General features: G+C 39.4%; 1 long non-coding RNA gene across 1 annotated transcript in view; it reads left to right on the forward strand.

Annotated features, from left to right (window-relative positions):
• Positions 1 to 240: 240 nt before the first annotated feature.
• LOC131396699 (uncharacterized) overlaps positions 241 to 23,692 on the forward strand; it is a 216,544-nt gene continuing 193,092 nt past the window's right edge. Inside the window, exon 1 of the long non-coding RNA XR_009216624.1 lies at positions 241 to 300. This is a non-coding gene — a long non-coding RNA (uncharacterized LOC131396699). The remainder of the gene's footprint in view (positions 301 to 23,692) is intronic.

Below are 23,692 nucleotides of genomic sequence, written 5' to 3' on the forward strand. Positions count from 1 at the left end.
AAGTCGGCTCAGTCACCAGGCTGCAGACAATCCAGTCACCAGTCTATGCAGGCCCACAAGTTGCCTGAGGGCTTGTTGTTGGGTGGGGCCAGTCTCTAGGGTGGGCTGCCTGCCCTGGCTGAGCTGGATTAAATCAGTGCTCTAGCGGGTGGGGCAGACCCTGGGCTAGCAGGCCTCAGGGAGAACTCCAATGGCGTCTGTGTCAGCACGCTCACACCAGGCCACAACAATGGCCGCCGCCAATGTCCCAGTCCCTGGAGAGGTCTCACCCCTCACCGAGATGCACTCAGGGCCTATTAGGTGAGTCTCTTGTCACCAAAGCACTGTACACCTTTCTTTCTGGTGATTTTAGGGTGCTTTCTGAAACGGGTGAGTTTGCGCGCGGGCCCTTTAAGAGCCAGTTTTAGTTCCTTTGTGAACCGGGTTTTCTGGGGGTGCTCCCCAATGCTTTAGTAGCAGGCACAGTCAGATATTCTGCCGCTGGTGTCGATTGTGCTGGGTCCACAAAATGCCCACAGCGGGGGCGCTCCCCGGCTCAGGGCCCCGCGTCTCCAGGGAGGGTGCGTACCTGTGCGCTGCTCCCCGAGGCCGTGAAGCTGGCGGCTTGTGAAGGCGGCGTTTTCTCTCCAGAAGGGAGTCTCTGCCTCTTCCACCTCAGTTAGGATTGTCCGTTGTTGCAGGAGTTCCTCTCATCCAGTTTTCAGTTCTGTCTCAGGGGTAATTTTTCCACGAGTAGTTGTAAATTGGCTGTGTCCATGGGAGGAGGTGAGTTCAGAGTCTGCTTATGCCGCCATCTTGACTCCAGCCCCTGAAAGATTCTTTTAAATAAGTGAAAACTGTCCAACAAATGCTATTATTCTTTAAAAAATTGCATATACTCTGTTTACAGTATATTATTTTTGTGTCCCTCCATTAACCTGCCCCTGTAAATTTAATATAGTAGCTGTTTAATGAATGGTTTCCTGGCTGATGAACAATAGCAAACTTTACACTAAATCGTATTTATATTTCAAGTCAAATTCTACTAGAGTAATTTAAATTTCCAAATACCAAAAGCTATGGCCCACTTATTGAAAGAAAACTTAATATAATAGCATTCTAATATGACAATAGAATTGTGACAATCCCTTAGAGTTCATGCTGATTAGGTTTACAGATGGCTCTAAATCTTTTCAATTTTTTTCTTTTTTAAATTTAAACACAATGAGGAAATAGATTAGATATTGCATGTCAGTTAGCTCAGCTACATTGTAAAGCAAGTGTAATAGCAAATTATGCGTGCTATCTATACATAGTCTTATTAAACTGTAGGAAAAAAGTGGTCTCATATTTTGTAAAACAAGATCAAACTAAAAGATTTAATCCAAACAATTTAATATTTGATGAGCAATAAAAAGTGACATGGGTTTGTCTAAAGAAAGACTTAGATGCTTGGACAAACAGATATGGTTCCAGAAATATAAAGATTTTTTTCTTTCTCTTTTGTTCAGATTGTGCCAAGCAGGAATATTGTCTCCATTACTGTGAACGTTATATTATCAAGTCTCCACAGGAATGCACTGATTGAGAAAGCACTTTCATTCTGTTTCTTGTCTCCCATGGGCTCCAAGTTTCTTATTCTTTCTTTCAATCCAGAACTGATTTTTTTCCCTCTTTTGAAATGTTTGATAAAATTTCAGTGTGGCCAATTTTGAGTTATTGGAGCATAAAAATGAAAATTTTTTTTTACCAGATAGGCAATTTTTCAGGTGCTCTGGGGATGGTTGACTTAAGAATTGATTTTGAAAAGTCAAATATTCTTCAGAATATAATTATTCAAGAGAAACAATTTCATTAGAAGTAAGACCAATGAAATAAATGAGTGGTAGATTGAGAATTGGAAGGTGTAGAGAATCTGGAACCTGAAAAACTAGCTTTGCTATGAATTGTTTAATCAATCAGTTCCCTCCTTTGTGTATAAGAAAGGATTAGTAACGGGTGGCTCTGGCTGCACGGTTATCTCACTTCTAATTCGTGCTTTCCTACATCTTCAATATCTTGAACACTTGGGCTCCAAGTCCTTCCTTTGTGCAAACTCTCACGTCAGAAAGATCAGAGAGAGTAGAGACGAGGTAAGAATCTTCCTCAAGGCTCAGTGCCCCTCGTCTACTCCCCTTCTATATTTCTCAGAAAGGCCTGAGTTTACAACACTGTTCATGGAGATTTGTCATGCCCTGTGTCATAGCTGTATCTCAGTTAGTTGCCCTGCCTTTCCTTCACTAATTTTTTTCTTGCCCTGAGATTCCAACAACTGAGATTATTCAGAGTAACTGATATTTTTTTAAAACCACTTTAGTGAGGTAGGATTGACATGTTGTACATTGCAATGTACATGACTTTATGAGTTTGAAGATAAGTATACATCTTTGAAACCATCAATACAATCAATTCCATAGACATATCCATCACCTCCAAGTGTTTCCACCTACTCTCCTTATTATTATTAATATTTTCTGATGATAAGAACACAACATAAGATCTACTGTCTCAGCAAATTTCAGATTATACAATATGATATTATTAACTATAGGTTCTATGCTATGTGATGGATCTCTAGGACTTATTCATCTTGCATAACTAAAACTTTGTACCCTTTGACTGATACCTCCCCATTTTCTCTTCCCTCCCGCTCCCTGGCAATCACCATTCTCCTCTGTGTTTCTATGAGCTTGGTCATTTTGGATTCTTCATGTAACTGATATCCTGCAATATTTGTTTTTCTCTGGCTGGCTTATTTCACTTAGCATAATACCCTCTAGGTTCATCTATGTTGTTGCAAATGGCAAGATTTCCTTCTTTTTAAAGGCTGAATAATACTCCGTTGTACGTATATGCCATGTTTTCTTTATCCATTCATCTGTTGATAGATATTTAGGTTGCTTCCATGAGTTGGCTATTGTGAATAATGCTGCAACAAACATGGGAGTGCAGATATCTCTTCTAGATCCTGATTTCAATTCCTTTGGATATATGCCCAGAGGTAGGATTGCTGGATCATATGGTAGTTCTATTTTTAATTTTTTGAGGAACCTCCATACTGTTTGCCATAATGGCTACATCAATTCACATTCCCACCAACAGTGTACGTTGTTCTCTTTTCTCTACATCCTCATCAACACTTGCTAACTTTTTTTTTTTTTTAGTAATAGCCATTCTAACTAGTGTGAGGTGATATCTTATTGCGGTTTTGATTTGCATTTCCCTGATAATTAGTGATGTTGAGCACCTTTTCATGTACCTGTTGGCCATTTGTATGTCTTCTTTGGAGAAATATCTATTCGCCTCCTTTGCCCATTTTTTAATTGGATTATTTGTTTTTTTTGCTATCGAGTTGTAGGAGTAGCAACTGTTATTTAAAGCTACACTTAACATGATAATATTAATGTAATGTTTTTGGTAAAATAATCAAGTTAGTTTTCCAGTGTCAGGGAACAGAGCTAGGGAAGCAAGTGTTGCCAGAATGAGCACACATTTATTGCATGGCCACTACCTGACTGATTGCCTATAAGTCAAATAGTAAGAGTGGCTCCCTGGGTGCTGGTGAGACTGCACCATATCCCTGGAGCACTGGAGTGAGCACTCTCGGTGCTCCATTTAGCTCTCCTCGAGTCCCTTTTACCTGTTCTGTGTGTCCATCCTCAACTTCTGTGTACTGTGCTTCTAACCTCTGGGCCCTGCGACCTTCTCCAGAGACTGCACTTGCACTACTAGAGCTGCTTTGCTAGTATGCAGACAGCAAGAAGTGTCCAGAGCAGCCGGTAGCTGATGCTTATGGTGTGGGAGCATGAAAGCCCAGCTCCCTAGCCTCAAGGCAGGACTAATACTGGGGTATAATTTATGCTCCAGAGCTCCTCACAGGATCGGGCTGGAACTAGGACCCTGCCTGCAGTCCACTGGAGCTTGGCTTCTTTGGCTGCCTTGCCCTGCTTCCCTCTCTCCCTGACTGGTGTCTCCAGGGAGCACAGCCTTGGTAAATCACTTGCTCAGGAATCCTTATCTCAGGGTCTGCTTCTAGGAAATCCAACCTAAGACAAGGATCATGACTGTCATAATTATGATAGTAATGACGGTTAATATTTGGCTTACTCTATGCCAGACACTAGTGTAAGCATTATCATTTATCCTCACAACACTATGACTAGACACTAATCGGCACAGCAATTGACTTTGCACAATAGTTTAAAAGATATAAGGCTTGCTGCAGTGTCATCCCTGGAATCCCCTTCTAAATTTATGACTGACCTCTCTTTTTTTCTTCCCCACTTCCTCGCCTCAGTTTTATCCGGGCCCCATGATTGTGAGCCAGCACCAGTGATTACCAGGTGTCTTTATACCTACAAAGCTTTAGGATTCCTGCCTCAGGGAAGACTGGGGGCAGGGATTGGGGGGACAGAGGTGGGCGGGGCTCTTCACATACCACCTGCTCCAAATCACACGCAGATGAGAGAGATAGGAAGGCAGGGGCTGTGGCCACCAAGATGTTGATGATCATGGAAATGTTGGCTAGCCCTTATGCAGGAATAAATAATATAATTTTAAATGGGAAATGGTAAGATTAGACATTTTGTAAGATAGCGACATTAAGATGCCTCATTTTATAGAACTGTGAAGATGTCAGGGAATTTAATGGCAATTTTGTCCCTTTCTTCTCCCCACACGTATCTAACTTAAAGAAAATCATAGCTTTATCATGTGTAATCCACTAATTTATAAAGTCATGCATGATTAGAGATTCCACTGCTCTTGAAATTCCACGATTTTTTTCCCCATAAATTAAACCCGACTTTTAAATCTCTCATGCCCAGCACTATTGAATACATTTAGCCAAACCCTCCATGCTTTGTTATATTTCTTTTTGTCTCATTTTATTTGGAAATGGAGAATGGTCTGTCATCATTGTCAGGATAACAATCTTTCATACACTGGAAAGCTATTATCATGTTGCTTTCTCTTGAGTTGGCAAAATAATTCCCTTCTTTGTGTAGTTCTTTACTTTCCAACCATTTAATCACTTTGTTACCTTCAGATTCCTAAGTTCTTTTTCTCCTTAAGTGTACAGCCCAGAACAACATATTAAGTAAGCACATTTCCTACATTAAGAGATCAAAGTCTAAGCATCTGATTGCTCTATTGAATACCTTGGTAAGTTTATTTTAGGCTTCTTTCTGGAGTGTTCCATTAATGCCTGTGTTTCCAATGCCTACCTACTGAATGAATAAATGAATAAAAGCAAGAGCAGTATACTATGTATATGTTTTATTGCAAACTCTAAGTATTTCTTCTGGCTTTTAAAAAGTAGCATAGATAAATCGCTTTGTCCCTGGAGTTAAGACCTGGTATCACGGAAGGAGAAGCAACCTAGCATATTGCAAAAAGCATTTAAGACCTGGGTTTGAATCCTGACTCTGCTATTCTCAGCTATAGGATCTTAGGCAAATTGCTTAAGTCTCTCAATGATTCAGTCTCCTCATTAGCAAAATGGGAATTTTGGTAGATACTTTGAAGGCTGTTTTGAAGGTTGGAGATGATGCATGTCATAACTGGGCAGTCAGTAGCCCTTTAATAAATGGCTGCTATTAATCTCATAGAGACCCTGAGTTTCAAGGAGAACTCTGGAGAGTCTTTGTAAAAGGGCTTTGGTTTTCTTGAGAGGAAAATTTTGCTCTGATGCTGTCACATTGTTTGAAAAGTCTTTGCCTTATAAAGAATTTACTGAGTCCTTTAAGAGACAGTCTGTAATACAACGAAAGGAGTATCCAATTTGGAATCAGGAGACCTAAATTTCCACCCTCCTCTGCTGCTAATTGTCTCTGTAACCTAGAGTAGATCATTTAGCCATTGGGCTACAGTTTCCTCATATATAATAAAACGAAGCAGTTGGGACAGAGGATCCTAAGGTCCCTTCTAAAATTTTGTGATCCTGAGATTCTTTTTTGAAGAGCTCAAGGAGACCGTGAGAGGGTAGTGCAAGTGGTTGGGATACTGATACGTAGGAATAGCTCCCTGAGATATAGGTCCAGGAGAATCTTCAACAGAGAGAGAGAAAAAAATCCCATAGTTGTAACTAAATTCAAAAAAGAGAAGCAAAATCATTGCTTTTTTAATGTATTTTGGAAATTTTCTGTTCTCACAGGATATTTTATAGAGCTCATTGGCATTAAAACCCTTGATGCATGTAGATTACACATTCCTAAGATTGCTTCTAATGGCCCTAAGAGCCCGAATCTTTGAACCAGATAGCGTTAGATTGAAAGAAGGAAGAAAAGATGTTACCAGGGTAAGAGAGATTCAATTGGCTGGGGTCAAGATGGTTAATGACACCATTTTTTTTTTCCTTTTGTACTTATGACCTCTACATTAGATGCATTTATTTTCCTGGAGAGAGATTATTTTCATTATGATTCTGAGACATGTGCAAAGAGCTACTTCCAGCTGAGACAGACTTACCAGAGCCCCTGTTGGGAGACAGAGCATTAAGATACATACTGTGTTTTCACCCCTGTAGAACTTACAGAGAAATGACTGATTTCAGCTCAGTCCACTACTGCACATGTGGTCTGCCAGAGAAGCTGCTGCTACCTAAACATTTTTCATCTTAAATAATAATAATATACATAATACATGTAATACATTCAATCTCAGCAATATGGCTATGAACGCAACTACCTCTTTTATTTTCTATTTCATAGCAAATCACAGAGAATTTGATAACTAGGCTGGGAATAAAAGGTATATTGACATAACAGCTATTGTAAACATTTTGTTCAATTTTTATTATTAAATTACATTTTTATGATGATAATTGGGGAAACATAGAAAGTATAAAAAAGAAAATAAAAATCATCTATACTAAAACTTTCCTGAAATAGTGAATTATAATATTTTATGTATATTCTTTCAGTCTTTTTTATGTGCATATATGTAGTCTCTAAAATTGGGATAATATGCATATTATTTGACATTAAAAAATAATTAAGACAATATCATGACAATTTTCCATTACTTTTTTCTTTGGGAATATGGTTGTAGGGATGATGTAAGGGTGGAGGGGACAAAGACAAAAAAACAGATGTGGTGAGAGATTAATTGGGAAGGCTCCTTGGGCCTGGTTTATAAAGTATCAAGGGTCTTGTATGCCATGCTACAGAAGAGTAGGATGTGGTCAGCTGCTGTGTAGTATAAGCAGGAAGTCATTGATCCCATGTCTCTAAAACAGAGTCAATTAGATAGTTCAGCAGGACACCTAGGATACTGAGATTCATTTATCCATCCCAGAAGGAGTACAGTGGAGCAGAACAAGCATGGACTTCGGACTCAGACACTTGGGGCTTAATTTTGCCTCCTAACCTTACCCAATATGCTACCAAGACAAGTTATTTAATGCCTCTAGACCTCAGTTTCCTTCTCTGCAGAATGAAGATAATCATACATAGCTTATACTGAAGATTGAATAATACGCGTGAAGCATGCGACTTTGTTCTGGCACGCATTAGGTGCTCATCAAATTGCACCACTCTTATTTTGAAAGTTAGGTTGTGGAGAGAAAGATTGTCTGTTTCCCCAGCAAAGAAATTCAATCATATTAGTAGGTCTGTTAAGGATTCTATTTAGAAGTAAGGACAACTTATTCGTGCATTTATCATTTTCCTTTTAAGGACTTGTTCAAGAAATTGGGGGGGATGTTTTGATATTTTTCAATCAGTTTTAGCCACTAATCAAATATAAAGTAACAAGTATAAAAACTTAGTTTAGGGGCTAGCCCGGTGTCGTAGCGGCTAAGTGCGCGTGCTCTGCTTTGGTGGCCCAGGGTTCACAGGTTCGGATCCTGGGTGCGCACCGATGCACTGTTTGTCAAGCCATGCTGTAGCAGTGTCCCATATAAAGTAGAGGAAGATGGGCACAGATGTTAGCCCAGGGCCAATTTTCCTCAGCAAAAAAAGAGGAGGATTGGCATCGGAGGTTAGTTCAGGCTAATCTTCCTCACAAAAAAAAAAAAAAGAAAAAAAAAAAAACCCCACTTAGTTTAGTGGGGAAATTATGGATTTAGTGAAGCCAATGTCTCTTGTGTTTCTTGATGATCTTTCCTCAAGAGGATAGTCCCTCTGTACATCCATCCTTGCCAGTGCTCTCTGTCCATTCTTCTTTGTTCTTCCTCTTCCTCACCCAGCTTTCACTGTTCTCTGCCTCCTGACCCTGGAGCCCCATTGCTAACATGCTCTCCTTCAGTCTTATCCTCCTCACTTAGGATGAGATCTCCTAACTCCTGCAAAAGTGCAGATGGCCTGGGTTTGCCTTTGGCTCTGCCTCTGACGAGCTGTGTGATCTGGCAAAATGGGGATAATAATAGTACCTATAATATATTATAAATAATACATAATATTATTTATATAGTAATATATGCTATGTGATATAGGGTTTCTCTGAAGATTTGGTGAATTAAGACATTATCAAGCACTTATAAAAATAACTGATAGATAGGAAACACATATATATTAACTATTATTTTTGTTATTTTCTATAAAAATAGGAATAATAACTATGACATTGCACCATTTGGATTGAATGAGATATTATATCTAAAAGCACTTAATCTAGAGCCTGGCACCAAGTAGCCCTCAATGACAATAGTTATTCGTGTCTGTGGCCCAGCTGTAGTAAAATTGTTTCAGTCCCTCAAATGAGTGATGCTCTTTCTTACCTCCAGACCTCCACATACTCTGTTCTCTTTGTCTGGAACACTGTTCCACTGTGGGGAACTACTACTCACTCTTGCAATTTCTGCTTACACATCCATTTTCTGGGAAGCCATCTTTGTCAACAGCACAGAAGGGCTAGATGCCCCTGCTGTGTCTTCCCATCCTGCTCTAGCACCCTGTACTTCTCCATTCATGGTATTTATTACTACCCTTTATGGTAATTGCTGATTTTATTGTCTTTCCTCCCCACTTGTCAGTAAGCTCTGTGAGAGAAGATACTGTAGTTCCTGATATATATGATGCTCTCAACAAATAACAATAATAATAAAATTGTTGAAAAAATGATTAGTAGTCAGAAAGATAAGAGAAAAACCAGGACAAAGTAATTTCATGAAATTCAACTGACAAGTACGTTTCAACAAGGGATTCGTAAACAGTGTCAAATGCTAGGAGAGAGGTCAGGGAAGCTAAGGACTGAAACGTGTAAGTGGGCTTTGATCATTAGGAAATTACTGATGACCGAAGAGAGAGCAGTTTAATGATATGGTGGAGCAGGGAGCAGATTGCAGAGTGACAAGGAATGAAAGGGAGATGAGAAACGGGAGTAGCAAGTGTAGACCCCTTTTTCCAAAAGCTTGGCTGTGAAGCAAAAGAGAGTAAGAGGCAGCAGCCAGGGTGAACAGAGCATCTAGAGATGGCATGTGTGTGTGTGAGGCTGTGACTCTCGGTGGCATGCCTGTGTGTGTGTGTGTGTGTGTGTGCCTGTGTCTGTCTGTCTGAATGTGTGGCTGTGTCTACATGTATCTGTAGGTCTGTGTGTCTCTTTGGAAGTGTTGTGCGTGCGTGCGTGAGGAGAGAATGTGTAAGATGAAATAGCCTTGAACATATTCCCAAGTTGAAGAGAAAGAGTTAGTGGGAAGGGAAAGTCACAAGGAAAACTCATTAACCCTCAGGACCTGATTGGAGGAGGGAGGAGCTCAGAGGGCTGAGGTTCTGTGATTTTTGCCTGAGAGGACTGGAATTAAGATTATTTTGTTACTGTGTTTAACTATCATGCAAGCACTTCGTGTCTATTGTTCCTCTAATTACTGTCCTTATCTCCCCTCTGCCCCCTTCCAACTGACATGAACCTGGGAAAACTAGATTACATTTCATTGTCAGTGAACATATTTGAGTGTCATAAAGACAACAAATCGTGGTCTCCATTTTTATTTATAAAACATCTTTTGTACTGTCATGTAGACAGAGCCCCAGAGAAAAATAACGAGTGATACATTAATCCCCTGAAAGTATAAGCACGCTCTGGATATGCTATATATAAATTCAGAATTGCTAATTTAAAATGTATGGAGTCGTAATGTCGAAGTCTCTGCTTCTTTGAAACTTTTGATATTTGTTCACTTTAGAGGCCATTGGCAGGATTCAGTAAGGGATGGTGAATCCATGTTACAAAGTATACCAAGAACAAGTACATGAGTCAGCCACTGTTTGCAATTGGTCATTGTCTAAATTCATCAATGACGTGGAGACTTACGAAAGAATTTGTATTTTGTTATAACACTGGAAAAAAGGGAAAACTTTAGAGCAATGCTTTTTTTCATGGCAAATCCTTTTCCAATGGAGCTATCCAAAATAATCAGGCCAGAATTTAAAAAGATAATTAGAAAATGAAAGAAAATATTTTTACTGACTATTCTTTAAAACTTCATTTTGAATAGGGAAGACATACACATGTAAAATATTCAAAAGGTACAAAATGAAATAGAATGAAAGGTAAGACTTCTCTTCTGAATCCCAGGCCCCAAGTTCCCACCCTAGAGGCAACCACTATCATTAGTTTCTTGTGAGTCCTTCTGGAGATATTCTTTGTATTTATACTTCTACATATTTATACGTTCCCCTCCTCCACTCGTAGCAGACTTGATACATTGTCATCTACTTTGGTTTTTTTTCTGAATGGTTCTTGAATTTAGAAAGTATAAGAAAAATAATATTGGACATCCTTAGCCAGCAGAGCATTGGCCCATCAGGAAGTAGTGAGACTTCCACTTCCCCTTCCTTTCATGCATTGTTATGCACAGAGGCTTCTGTTTTGAACTGGGGCATGAGGGAAGAGAAGGAAGAAATTTAGGGGTGGTGGTATCTGTGGCTGGTGGGGAGTTAAGGATGGGAGTTATTGTTTTATAACCTTAGACTGAGTTATATGCCTAAGGTCAGAAATGTGGCAGTCAGAACATTAATGGCACTATTTTTCTAGGAGTGATTTGGAGGATTTACGGGAAGTAGGAGAGGGCCAAAAGTTAATTTCTGGGAAAGAAGAGCCATTTTCGAGTCCTGGGGACCAAATGTGGTGCATAGTTGAAGAGGAGACCATTTCCCTCACTTCCCCTTGAAAACCAGAAACGATCTGACAATCCTCAAATCTACAGATGGAGAATGTGGAAAATTATAAGCCAGAGTAGGAAAAGAAGGAAAAAGCACACACCATGCAGTTACAGACTGGTTTGTGGGCATGTGTGTGGCATTCTTCTGGGGAGCTCCCAAAAATAACTTGGGGACACTTGGAGTTGCCCTCATTACTAGTCATCAAACCAGTTGGAACTCTTACCATCATAATTTGCGCATATAAATAGACTGCAACTTTATTTTATATTCCCAATCTGGTGAGGCCAGGGAAACATGGGGTACATGTAAAAATGGAAAATACTAAATATGCAACATATGCAACACCTTGTAACAGGATGGTAGAATGGAAGCTTTGATTGCAAAACAGCAGATACTATTCCAAGTTGAAGTGCTGGACTGAGATTAAAAAGTAAGAGACTGAGAACTAGCAGATAATTCTTAACACTCTTCACTCTTATCAGGAATATAAAAAGGTAGAGGAGGAGATCGATATAACTTCTTAGGAGGATTTCTTTGGAGAGCTGTACTGAGAGTCCACGCCCTCTACAAGGGCAAGTTCTGAGCAATGCCTGCCCCTCACCTGAAGCCAGACCTGTAATCTGACGACCAGGAGAGTCCAATATGTGTTCCCCAAGGTTAGTAGATTGGCCGGGTAGCTGTGACAGCCAAGATGAAGGAGAAGTGGTGTGTTTGGACCCACCAGCACTCCTAGAGTTCACTGGAGCTGACAACTGGTGAGTGTTTTCTGTGGGTGTGATGTGGGCCATAGGTGAGAAAGCTTGGGCCTAGAGGCATCCTGGGTCCTTTCAAAAAGGGCCTCAGAGAGAAGCTGGAGGGAGGTATTGCTAGATTGCTAGGGGCTAAGTAAAGCTTAAGTTACCGGGTGCCACAGAGGCACCGGGCCCAGAGAACTCTTGCCGCCTTAACTCTCCTCTCCCCTCCAGCTCCATTCCTGAAAGGGTCAGGGGTCACCCTTGGAGGAGTGAGGGGGAGGAAGAACAGAAGCACTGGGTAAGAAGAGAAAAGAAGCTGACCATACTCCAAAGGTGGGGAGAAGTATCAACTTTTAATCATGTTCTGAATTTTGATTACTGCATGAAACTAAACATTTTAACTGAAGTGAGACTGTTTAATAACTAATGGTAAACATGGTGACCAAACATTTCCATTTCCATCCAGGGGCAAAAGACGAACTAGATCTACTAAATATGTATATAAGGAAGGTGCTGTACCATCTCATCCCATCGGGTGTGTTTGTGCCAGGGGACAGTTACCTGCAGATGTGGGGGGAAGAAAAGAAGAAATGCTCAACTTCTCCAGGATTTTCTCATTTTATTTCCTAGAGGTTCTTCAATTTTTACTTAATTTTAATGGATTTCTTTCTTTCAAGGGCACTAACACTTTCGTGTCATGGCTTCCATATCATTGCTTTCCTTCTTTTATTGTCTCAGGTTTTCTCTCACGATTTCAGGCCACTGCCCGAGCCATTAGTTCTGCTCTTCTCAGGCTGATTTGCTCTCTGTCCCTGTGGTGGTGGTAGTCATCAGAGCACATTTTCTTCTCCTTCAAAAAGTATAGACCCTGAAGAGGGAACAGCCCAAGGATGTCACCCTCCAGCCCCTGTGGGCTCCCGAGAGCCAGGGTCACTGCATTGTAACTACTAGTGACAAGTCACCTCACGATTCATTTGAGTTAATTGGCTCCCTGTGAAAACGAAATACCCTTAGTCAATGGCACTTAACAGCAATCACTGTTGATCCTTTGACCAATTTAAATCAGACCCTCAATTTGGCAGATTTTAAGGCTCCAGATTATAAACACCTGCGGAGTTTTGAACACCAGGCCATTGGCCCTGGAGGCAGAGAATCGAGCTTCAACTTCTAGCTCCAACTGTAGTGTATATTCAGCAGGCTTGGGATGATTACTTTACCTCTCTGAACAAGGAGGCTAGTGATACCACCCTCTATTAAATGAGACAATAAGCATAACACGTTTAACAAAATGCTAGTGTTAAATAAGCATTGGCTAAGTATTAACTATTATTATTATTATAATCCTGGCTCATTTTAATCCCAAATTTACCTCTTATATTCCCAGGCTCTTAGTTACTTCTTCCTCTTCTCTTTCTTTTCTTTCCTTCATTCGTTCATGCTTTCTTTCTTTTTTGGTCGATGGCACTTTTATTTACACAGATTTTTTTTCTAGGCCAGGGATTTCCTCTTAATGATTTGTACAGAAAGTTTAAATGGCTTGCAAATAATAATCTAGAAAACTGTGTCTCTGCTACACATAGGATTGAGTTCCCTTCTGACTTACTTTAATGCTAAAGCTATAAAGTGGGAAACAACATGGTTGAATTATATACCATTAGACCAATAGGATTCCTTAAAACCCTAGCTCCCTCATTTCACACCCTTGGTTGATGTTTCCCATTTGTCCTCCTTTCTTATTGGTTCACTTCTGAACACACAGAGAGGTTTAAAAAATGCTTGTTGTGACAGCTGCTTTGGACTGTCATTGCTAAGCCTCCATTGACATTGGAATCCTCAGTATATTCCCTTCTCAAAGCAATGTAATGCTAGAATTTCTTTGGCTCCTGGGAAAACTACATTTCTCTTCATTCCAGGTAGAATCAGGACCCCAATTTGCATATTATTGATGTTTTTGCTCCCTGGTAATGGGTGGACAAAATAAAAACAGCGTCTGGAAGAAGAGTTCGTCCCTGGGGACCTTCACTGTAGGGCGTTTGGTGGGTGGAAGGAGGAAGGTAGACCATATACCTCAAGAGGATTCAAGAACAGACATCATCCCAGAGACGTGAGCAAGTGCACAGCTCCTCAACCTTTCTGAGTGCTAATTGGTTTCTACAATCACTTTGTCAGTTATCTTACTTTATAGTGTTGAAGTATAATTTCTTACAAAGCAAAAATAGATCTGTTGAGATTTGTAAACGCTTTGAAGTGGTAATAACTTTACTTTTTTATGGGATATATCTCAAGGCAGGGAGGTCAGGTTGCTTGCTTGATGAATGGAAGCAAATATTTTATCACTTTGTTGAGCAGCTGTCAGACAGAGATGATAGACAGATAGGGGAAATCTTTGTAGAGTTTGTCTGCACTAATCAAAGGCACTGTGCTTTTCTTAGCATGGTTTAAGTTTAAATTCTACTTTGGAGAAAAAAATAGTAAATTTAAGAAATTTAAAAATTAAATTAATGATGATAATGGTTAAAAAAACTCTCATTCTCAATATTTTATTAAAGAATCAAATAGTCTTGGGTTAACCAACTTGCAGTTTTTGTAACCATTTCTCATCCACCACACTATCCGCAGCAAGAAAACCCATCAACATGAAAGGACTGGATTCCTGTCCCTTTGATGGCTTCCTCCTACTGTCCCAAATGTGTCTAGTTCAAAGTCTGTTTAGTCAAGTAGGCATGCAGAAGAATGAGAATTTCTATGGTGTTTTTAAAACTGGATTTGTGGCAAAATCATTCTATTTTATTTGTTCAACCCCCAAATAGGAAAGTTTAGAGAAAAATTCCCTCTGTCATGACAGTCTCCCTGGAGACATAAGGAGGTGAGTGGGAGGTGGCTTTGGAGCAGCTCCTTATAAATTCCCTCCCTCTCCTGTCACAGGAGGATCACAAGATGTTCTGCCCAGACTCAGGTAAGCTGAGGTTCAAGCCTTCCCCTACATAGACACCTGCAAGGTCGCCAGGGCGTCATCACGGAGTTGTTCCCCTTCATCTTTCTTGGTAACAGAAACGATTTCTAGACAGAAATCGTTTCAGGATGACAGGATACATTGGTTAAATAAATGTTAATGAAACTGGATCTTAGGTCCACCTACTGGTGTTTTTTATATTGTTTATAACTTTATGGTAACTGGTAATCAAATATTATCCATTCTTTTATCCTGACTCCAGTGTCATGACCAGCTCAGTACTTCGAATTCTCATGTTTCCTTTCAACTTTTCTCATTAACCATCATTGGGATTTGTGATCTATGCTTTTTAAAAATTTTAACCAAGGTTAAATTAATTTTTAGTTTCTAATATTTACTTCACACGCTCTACACCAGGTCAAGCTTCAATATTCAAGTGAAAAACAAAGTTAAAAGTTCTTTAAATACAAGCAAAACCAAGTTCCAAATTTCACAGTCTTCAGTTGTTTATACAACCAAGCCAATCTTGTTTTCCTTTGTAAATCGTTTTTTCCAAACCTTGATACTATAAGATGATTAACAGGCAGACCAGCTTACATGTGAAGATATTGTTTCTATCTTTTTGTCGTAGGATCACCTAACAAAGCAAGAATTTGTTTTCCTTAACCAGCCAGAGCTATTTTGACCATTGCTAAGGGGCACTTTTAACCAAACACCATAATGTAGCCAAGAACACAGCAGAATGCCATATTCCTTGTGGTTTTTTTTTTTAAAAAATGTTGATGGTCATTTTAAATGCTATTTAAGAAGCAAGATATCCAATAGGTACTGAGATAATAATGTTTTTCTAAGGTTCTTTGGTGTGTTCCCTTGCTAAAGGGTACATAGTTCTGAAAGAAATATATTTTGGATGGCTAATATTATGATACATTTCTTGGTCAAACAAATAATGCCAAGTACCCTGTGGGCCCCTGTCTTAGTCAACTTGGGTTGCTATAACAAAATACCATAGACTGGGTAGCTTAAACAACAGAAATTTATTTTCTCACAATCTGTAGGCTGGAAGTCCAAGATCAGTGTGCCAGCATGGTTGGGCTCTGGTGAGGCCTCCCTTCTTGGCTTGTAGATGGCCACCTTCTCACTGTGTCCTCACACGGTGAGGGGAAAGAGAGTGTAAGCTCTCTAGTGTCTTTTCTTATAAGGACATTGATCCCATTATGAGGGCTCCACTCTCACGACATCATCTGGCCCTAATTACCTCCCGAAGACCCCATCTCCAAATACCATCACATTGGGGGTTAGGGCTTCGCCATAGGAATTTTGGGAGGATGAAAGCTTTCAGTCCATAACAGTCGCATATCTCATTTTAACTTAACTCCCAGAACTATGTCTTTAATATGAGTGGTGGACTGAGGAGAATTACACTTCACATCTAGGAAGTTGGACCAGAATAAAAATTGCTCCTAAACAATTCCAGGAAGACATGCATCTATATTTTTTGGTTGTTGTTGTTTCCCATTTTTTTAACTAAAGTTTTCAATTTTATGAAAATTTAGAAACACATGCATAATTTGTAAAGTCAAATAAAGCATATTAAAAATAAGCAGTGCCTTGCACCCCCTTTCCCTTACCCTGATTCTGCTCCCTAATGAAGCCAAGACCCAGTCTTGACAACAGGAGTGGCTGCTTATTTAACTATAGAGATAGGGCCATTGAAATAAAGACAAGAGTCCTCTGGTCTATCTCCTTCCTCTAAGTAGGTCACCAATTAAATTATCCCAGACTAATAATTTTCCCTTCTATTTTTTTAGTTTTTCATGGAAATTCCATAATCTATTTTTTTTTGCAGTATTTAATTACCTGTAGAAGAAAAAAGAAGCTTTACAAGATAGTAATTGTTAACATGTTGAATTTGTAAAATCCACGCATGATAGAGTCAGCAGGAGATGGCTGACTACACTTTCAGATGGCCGTGAGAATTGAAAAACTGTTAATTTTTAGTAGTTGTTGTAAATCCGCTGGCCCACATGGATAATTCCGTATTCAGCCATCAGTGCTCAACCACCCATTGAGAAGCCCTGCTCCAGGACAGACACCCCTTAAGTCTGTTTTGAATAACAGTAGGCTTCAGAGAATGGGTGGAACATATGATCTGAAAGGCTGAGTCTGTGAATCAGAACTTCAGGAAAGAGCACTGAAGTGTCTGGCAATTAAACATACCCCGTTGATAGTGCCTGGATCCAGATCAGCCTCAGGCCTTTGCTTTAGGATTGGCAAAATAGGCCCTGGTGTCCTGAGCAGTTTTGTTCTAGGGCCATGGTTCCCACCTTCTTCTATAATCCCCTTTCAATGGGAGGTGGTATCAGAAATGCCACTTCCGCTACCATGCATTAGAAAGCAATAGAGTTCACAATGTTTATCCTGAGTCTTCTGAAACCAAGCATCTGCCATTCTAAGACTTTCAAACAAAATTCAAAACAGTGGCCTTGGAGCAGCATTTCAAGGGAGGCCCCTACAAAGCCCGCCAACTCTGTGGTTTTCAGTAAAAGGAACTCCTGCTCCAGTCTTTTGAAACCTGGTTCAAGTAAAATACCATTCTCATACCAGAGTTTGAATCGCATTTCCTCTGTCCACACAGCTTCTATAGCCTTGCCAGAGAGAGCATTTACTCCCCCACTTCCTGATTAAAAAAGCAAAATCTGGCTGGCCTATTTTTAATATGCTAATTATCTCCATCTGTAAGTGCTTCCTAGCCTCTTTAGCTTTTTTTGGCCCAACCTCAAATCCCAACATCTCTTCCAAGGGAAGAAAATGGGTATCCGCCTTACGTCCAGAAGCCAAGGTGCATAAAGAGAGAATTGAACACTTCCACGACTAAACATAAATATGGTGCAAATTGTCAATCAGAATTTTAACACTAAATCTTTGTCAAGATAATAAACCTTACCTGAACTTATTTCTTTTGTCTTGGTTCCTGTGAAGAATAGTGCCCCAAGATACTTAAATTGTAGAGACTCATATACTGTCCCAGATATATAAGAAAATCAATATCAGCCCACTTAAGTGAAGCATTGAATGCTGTGATGTTAAGTCTCTAGGCTTTCTATGGACCATGACTGTTTTGTCCTCTGGCCATATGTTTGGCTGTAAAAGTTACATGGGCTACCACATGAAACCTCATACTGTGTGATGAGGGAAATAATACCATCTTTGAGAAATGAACTACACTTTCAAAATAATATGTTTTCTTTGGCCTCTTGGAATTTGTTTTTAAAATTGAGAGAGAAGGGATAAGAAAAAAGCTTCACCATTTTTAGCAGAGGCATCATTTCATGTTTTTTGTTTGGGTAGGAAGTGGATGGATTGAGGTCAAAACTTGTATAATTTCCTGACAGATGTGTAATGACAATCATTTCGAAAAGTCTTTTTAACCATTTCATGGGAAACATGTTTTTGTTTTCTTATAAATATTTTAGAAGTCAGAGAACATTTTTTTTGTTTGTTTTAATTTTTAGAAAATCTTCCAAAGTCCATGAAACTATTTTAAGCTCTGTCATATCTTATTATTTTTTTGCTCTCCCCAGCAAAGACTGGTTTTGTCAATTAGCCAGAATGAACTCTTGGGGGCAGATGGTATTGGTTGGAAGAAAACAGCGAAACGAAATAGAAAACAGAGCCCTCAGTGATAAAGACTCCCTCCTTGACCAAACTTTAGTCAGGCTCCTCTGAGCCCTCTTCTTGACTAGGCCTTCACTTTGGCCTTTCTTTAGCAAAAATCCTGCTAAGCCAGTTTAGCAAGAATTCCCCTACCCTTGATATCTCCTCTTAGTAATTTACCATCTGCTGACCCTCTCACTCTGGCTATAAATTCCTAGCTATCTTTGCTGTATTCAGAGTTTTGCTCAATCTTTCTCCCTATTACAATAGTCTTCCATAAATCCTTCCTTACTGTTTTTAACAAGTATCAGAATAAGTTTTCTTTAACAAAGGATATGAATAGCTTATGACTTGGACAAGTCATTAAGCTTCTCCAAACTTTACTTTTAGCCTTTAAAAAATAGAGGCTAGACTTAGCACTTCTTAAGTTTTTCTACAAACTAGAGCCCTAAGTGGCTCATAGCAAAGATGAGGTTGATTGAAGCCTCATGTTTTACATTAATAATTTGAGCAAATTTTGCATCTTATTTACTTTAACATAAAAATAAGGCTTTAAATTATTAACTGGAGTAAATCCACCATGTTTATTTTGTGCCATAGAGAGTTCTCTGGCACTTTGCTACCTACCTCCATTTGAAAAGATGGCGCAAGGTACATGCTACGTAACTGTAGAAAATGAAATACAACTACATGCAACCCTCTCTTTTAAAAATGTTGTTCACTTTCAATTACATAAGTCAAACATGAATAACACTTGTGAAAACTCAAATAATTCTGAAATAGAGTAAAAGTTAGTTGCTCTTTACTCCATTCCCCTTCCCAGACATAACCACTGTAAATAATTTGGTAACACTTTATATATTTTTAAATTAATTATATACATATATATCACTTATTTTCTCATGTTAATATTGGATTGAACACTATCTATTTGCTAATACAAAGTTTCTTTTTTTTAATCTTTCTGAAAGAACAGTCTACTGTAAAATAGTGTCTTTCTAAAATGTAGACTGCCTTAACTTATTTGGATTTTCAATCACATTTATGACTGAAAAGTCTCATTTAGTAGTAACAGACAGACGAATTTAAGGAGCAGGTAAATATTAACCCTGGCAGAACACGTATGCTAATATTTATGTATGCTGTGTTATCTAAATTTAAAAATAAAAATACTACCATATTTCTGATTTCATTTGACATTGTATTGAGAAACTTAAATGGATCATTTCGGGTCGGCCCCGTGGCTTAGTGGTTAAGTGCGGGCGCTCCGCTACTGGCGGCCCAGGTTCGGATCCCGGGTGCGCACTGACGCACCGCTTCTCCGGCCATGCTGGGGCGGTGTCCTACATACAGCAACTAGAAGGATGTGCAGCTATGACATACAACTATCTACTGGGGCTTTGGGGGAAAAAAAAGGAGGAGGATTGGCATTGGATGTTAGCTCAGAGCCGGTCTTCCTCAGCAAAAAGAGGAGGATTAGCATGGATGTTAGCTCAGGGCTGATCTTCCTCACAAAAACAAATAAATAAATAAATGGATCATTTCAAAATGAGCTCCTAATTGCCTTTGTAGCTTCCCCTTGCTCTTGGTAATAACAAACCCATTATTCCAAAGGCAGCAAAGGTCATGGAACTTGAACTGGAGTCCTGCTTTAAAACGGGTGTGAGATTCTGTTCTGGGATTTTCTCTTTCTCTTTTTCTTTAAGGCTATATTTTAAAATATTTATTAGATTTAAAAATTGGGAAAATTGGGAAATCTGGAACCCAGAGACATCAGCCAACAAAGAGGGAGGGAATAAGCAGCTGGAGGAGAAGTAATCTATACTAACTGGGGACCTCTGTTGGTATAAATACTGGTCTGGCCTGACTAGGTTTAGATTCAGATTTATCCTGCCCCTTTTCTTGTTCCTTAAATTTAGCAAGGCAAACATTTCCCCTAGCTATAACCTAAATCATATTGAGCAGGTCAATTTGATTTGAGGTCATAAATAGCAGTGCAGTCATAATAGGTTTTTGCAAATTTATTGGATTATGTTTTTATAACCCTTAAGGGCTCTTGGGCCAGTAAATTCATGCATTTGTCATTAGGTTGAAGGAATTCTTTAGGAGCTTTACAATGCTTTGGGGCATTTTCTTTAAAAAAAAAATAATTTTTTTATTATAAAGTAATGTATGCTCATTGTATAAGATTTGGAAATATGTAAAGGAGACAAAAAGTAAAAATCAGCGATAATTTTGCTATTCAGTGATAATTCTTAGTGGGATATATCGTTGATTACCTATCCGGATGATGATCACTTTTATTTTTTTCTCATCTAAAATAAACCAGGTTATAAGAGACAACATGCCCAGCTGCATAGGATGACTCATGATTAGTCTAAAATAAGCAGGAACAATATCATTGTTCTTCCCATGTTTAAGCATATGACCCAGTTCTGGCCTATGAGATGCAGGAGAAGTCTTAGGGTTCTGGTAAGATTATGCTTCCTGAAAAGAAGATTGCATTTTAGGGGAAAACCTCTTTTGCTAACATCCATTTTACTTTCTTGTTTGAATGCAGTCCTGTGAGTATATAAAGCTTGGAGCTGCAGCAGCCATTTTGCAACTATGAGGCAACAATTTGAAGGCCCAAACTAACATGCTAAGAGCAACATAATGGGAGACTAGAAAGAATTTTGATCATTGATGATGAGTTGAGCTGTTGAACAAATATTACTGTAGCCTACCTCCAGATTTTTTGTTAAATTAACAGTAGATATTCTTTTAAGTAGCTATTAACTGAGTACTATTAATTGACCCTAACTTATTCAAACTTATACACCTACTATGAGCATTTTTAATGTATTTCCTTTCATATTGTTAAAATAAAAAGATGGAGACCAGACATAAAAATCCCCCAAGCAGACAAAACCATTTAAGCTACATAAGCAAGACTTAGTCCAGCTTATTTCATAAATGTAAGTGACTCAACTTATTTCTTATAAATGCCTCTGATAATCATAAATGAAACTAAAATCATTTTCCTAAAATGGTATAAGAGAATCACTTTTAACCAATCCTCTGCCATCTGGAACCCTCCATTGTAATAATCAATAATTGTGAAAGTTAAACTGCTTCCTCATTTCCACTTTATAAGCCATACTGAAATGTTGTGCCTCTGAACTTCATACCACTTGTGGGTTTGAAGTTGTCCTGTTTTCAAACAGTTTCTTTCTTACTCAATAAAATATTCATATCAAGCAAAGCTCTCTAAATTTCATTTGATAATATACAAATACTTTTTAAAATTTGGGATCACATGAAGCACACTTTTTGTATTCTGCTATTTCCCCTCTGACTATTATCCTAAGTCAATAAATATTCCTTAAAAATGTAATTTAAAAAAATTTTGGTCACAATATTCCATCATATTGGTGTATACTTATGTTTAACCACACCTTTTTTGTTGGAAATCTAGATTGTTCCTTTTAAAAAACATAATAGATGCTCTGATAAAAAATCCTTGTATCGGGCCGGCCCCGTGACTTAGCAGTTAAGTGCGTGCGCTCCACTGCTGGCAGACCGGGTTCGGATCCAGGTCGTGCACCGACACACTGCTTCTCCGGCCATGCTGAGGCCGCGTCCCACATACAGCAACTAGAAGGATGTGCAGCTGTGACATACAACTATCTACTGGGGCTTTGGGGGAAAAAAATAAATAAATAAAAATTTAAAAAAAAAAATCCTTGTATCTATTTTTTTAAAAAGTCAGATTCTGGGGGCTGGCCTGGTGGCATAGTGGTTAAGTTTGCACGCTCTGCTTCAGCAGCCCAGGGTTCACGGTGTCGGATCCCAGGTGTGGACCTAAACACCTCTTGTCGAGCCGTGCTGTGGCGGCAACCCACATACACAATAGAGAAAGACTGGTGCTGATGTTAGCTCAGGGCCAATCTTCCTCACCAAAAAAAAAAAAAAACAGTGAGATTCTGAATTTTTGCTTTACAACATATTCCTAGAAGTGGATGCTCTGTACTTTGTTCTGTAAGACTGCTGCATTTGTGCTGTTGAGAGGAAGAATTTAAGGAGTAGATTGATTCATCTTTTCTCTGACCTAACACCTTGCACTCATACTCTCCTTCTCTCTGAAGCAACATCCATTGTCAGCATTGGCATTGGCACAGCCCACCAACCTTCACAGCCCCAACATGCAGTTGCCTTTTGGTTCTAGAATACAAGGCAAGAAATGTAGATAACTGTGTCTCAGAGGTCTGAGTGGTGTTAGTTATGAGAACAGGTGTTTAGAGTGACTGGCTGTGCTGTTGTAGCACTGAAGGATTCTGAGTGACAGTGCACCCAAGTGTTCTTTACTACATTTACTTTTCTGTTTGTGTTTGTGTTATGCAGGACTCAGGGCAGAGGCTCCTCTTGCTTGGGAATAAGGGCAATATTTATTTAAGTATGCTTTTATTTATTTATTTGTGAGGAAGATCAGCCCTGAGCTAACATCCATGCTAATCCTCCTCTTTTTTTGCTGAAGAAGACCGGCTCTGAGCTACCGTCTATTGCCAATCCTCCTCCTTTTTTCCCCCCAAAGCCCCAGTAGATAGTTGTATGTCACAGTTGCACATCCTTCTAGCTGCCGTATGTGGGATGCGGCCTCAGCATGGCTGGAGAAGCGGTGCGTCCATGTGTGCCTGGGATCCGAACCCGGGCCGCCACTAGCGGAGCGGGTACACTTAACCACTAAGCCACGGGGCCGGCCCTAAGCATGCTTTTGAATAAAGGCCACTCATTTCAAAGTGAAGAAAAATGACAACCTTTTTTTTTTTTTTTGCTGAGGAAGATTTGCCCTGAGCTAACATCTGTTGCCAATCTTCCTCTTTTCGCTTGAGGAAGATTTTCCCTCAGCTAACATCTGTGCCAATCTTCCTCTATTTTGTATGTGGGTTGCTGCCACAGCATGGCCTCCAACAAGTGGTGTAGGTCTGCTCCCGGGAACTGAACCCGGGCCGCCAAAGCAGAGCATGTGGAATGTAACCAGTGGGCCTCGAGGCTGGCCCTGACGACAACCTTTTTAACCTATATTTTTCAAGCAATATTTAACTTAATGAATTTTGTCAATAGCTGTATGTGTGTGGAAGCACATGGAGTTTGAATTCTTGGTTTGCTTTTATTAGTGATGATGGATGCCTCCTGTATATGTTTACCCTATTGAAATGATCATCAGTAATTCATAATGGGTTCTCTTG

Source organism: Diceros bicornis, chromosome 3 (genome assembly GCF_020826845.1).
Source record: "Diceros bicornis minor isolate mBicDic1 chromosome 3, mDicBic1.mat.cur, whole genome shotgun sequence".
In the NCBI taxonomy this organism is placed as follows: Eukaryota; Metazoa; Chordata; class Mammalia; order Perissodactyla; family Rhinocerotidae; genus Diceros; species Diceros bicornis.